Source organism: Moschus berezovskii, chromosome 2 (assembly GCF_049115385.1).
Source record: "Moschus berezovskii isolate FMDL1 chromosome 2, NW_MosBer_1.0, whole genome shotgun sequence".
Taxonomy (NCBI): domain Eukaryota; kingdom Metazoa; phylum Chordata; class Mammalia; order Artiodactyla; family Moschidae; genus Moschus; species Moschus berezovskii.
Window position 1 is genome coordinate 98,616,146 of NC_142461.1, and position 2,083 is coordinate 98,618,228.

Consider the following 2,083-nt stretch of genomic DNA (forward strand, 5'->3'; position numbering starts at 1 on the left):
AGAGGAGAGTGAAAAGGTTGGCTTGAAGCTCAACATTCAGAAAACAAAGATCATGGCATCTGGTCCCATCACTTCATAGGAAATAGATGGGGAAACAGGGGAAACAGTGTCAGACTTTATTTTTTGGGGCTCCAAAATCACTGCAGATGCTGATTGCAGCCATGAAATTAAAAGACGCTTACTCCTTGGAAGGAAAGTTATGACCAACCTTGATAGCATATTGAAAAGCAGAGACATTACTTTGCCAACAAAGGTCCGTCTAGTCAAGGCTATGGTTTTTCCCGTGGTCATGTATGGATGTGAGAGTTGGACTGTGAAGAAAGCTGATCGCCGAAGAATTGATGCTTTTGAACTGTGGTGTTGGAGAAGACTCTTGAGAGTCCCTTGGACTGCAAGGAGATCCAACCAGTCCATTCTAAAGGAGATCAATCCTGGGTGTTCATTGGAAGGACTGATGCTGAAGCTGAAACTCCAATACTTTGGCCACCTCATGCGACGAGTTGACTCACTGGAAAAGAGTCTGATGCTGAGAGGGATTGGGGGTGGGAGGAGATGGGGACGACAGAGAATGACATGGCTGGATGGCATCACCGATTCGATGGACATGAGTTTGAGTGAACTCCGGGAGTTGGTGATGGATAGGGAGGCCTGGCGTGCTGTGATTCACGGGGTCGCAAAGAGTCGGACACGACTGAGCGACTGAACTGAACTGAACTGAAGTTTATTTTGGTGGGGGAGGGGCGGCTGTACAGGTAAATCCGAAAGGTTTTCGGCTGAGCACAGAAGGTCCCCACCGCTCTGCTTCAGAAGCAGGTCTCGTTTGGCACCAGGACTGCGCTCGCGGCGATTCCCGCCTGCTCCCTCGTACCCGGTACTAGGGGCTCCTCTCCGCAACAAAGCGCCGGATGCACCCTCACCTCCGCGTTCTGCGGCGCCTGCGCAGTAAGCCGACGGAGGAGTCGGGCCCGGGCTGGTGCTCTGCGCCGGGACGTCCAGCCCTGACGCCCGGCAGGGTGCAGGGTTTCAGTTCGGGCTCCAGGCGCCCGGCAGGAGTGCTCGAGAACCAGTCGGGTTTGCGTCCCATAACGCTGGCTGCATGGAGTTCTGATACATCCCAGAAACAGTTTCAAAAAGAAGTAGCAGAGGTAGAAAAGAGGATGCCGCGGAAGCTCTCACCAAAATAAAGTCTTGAAAGTTAACCGGAGCTGTCGGTTTAGCGCTAGCCTGAATGAATACCTATAACAGAAAAGGATTTGTTGGCTGGGGGATGTAGCTCAGTGGTAGAGCGCGCGCTTCGCATGTGTGAGGTCCCGGGTTCAATCCCCGGCATCTCCAACCAGCCTAGTGTTTTCTTTTTTTTAATCCATATAATATAGTAAATGTATGTCTTATTACATTTCACATATGTACTCTAGGCGCCCTAAAAATATATAAAAGAAAGTCTCGAAAAAATATGGGGCGCCTCAGGGAATCAGCCATTTTAATTGCTCTACGAGAAACTCAAACGGGAAATTATGCTCGTCATCTTTATTCGCATAAAGTGACCGATCCTAACTTTCTAATGAACTCCTTTTGAGGAGCTGAGACGTGTGAGGAAAAGGAAAATTCTACATTGCATTGGCCGGGAATCGAACCCGGGCCTCCCGCGTGGCAGGCGAGAATTCTACCACTGAACCACCAATGCTCTTCTCAGAAGTGCGTTTCCACACCTTACTAAAGTAGATTTATCAATGTGCAATGAGTCTTCTGTTACAAAAGTGTGAAGTCCTTAATTCAACATCAGAAAAACAATAGAGTTTTTTAATTAAATAACTCTAAATATTGAATTAACATTTACCCAAAAAACTCATTATACTTAGTTCTGTTGAAACTTGAGAGGAGGTTCTGTCTTCTGAAGTCGTCCTCGGTGAATGAGGCAAATAAAAATTTTATTAATATGTAGACACAGAATTACACAATTACTTAGTTGTGTCTTCAGATGTTTAGATGTTTTAAAACAACCACTCCTGTTTTACTTTTCTTAGCTTATTCAGGCAAATACATGGCGTATTTTTCAGGGGTTGGAAGTAGGATTGACGGAGCA

The 2,083-nt window shown here is 47.0% G+C and overlaps 2 non-coding genes across 2 annotated transcripts; one reads left to right on the forward strand and one right to left on the reverse strand.

Annotated features, from left to right (window-relative positions):
• The first annotated feature begins 1,263 nt into the window (after positions 1–1,263).
• TRNAA-CGC (transfer RNA alanine (anticodon CGC)) lies at positions 1,264–1,335 on the forward strand. Its single transcript has one exon. It is a non-coding gene; the product is annotated as a tRNA-Ala (tRNA).
• Positions 1,336–1,613: 278 nt separating this feature from the next.
• On the reverse strand, positions 1,614–1,684 carry TRNAG-GCC (transfer RNA glycine (anticodon GCC)). The gene has a single exon. It is a non-coding gene; the product is annotated as a tRNA-Gly (tRNA).
• Positions 1,685–2,083: the final 399 nt, after the last annotated feature.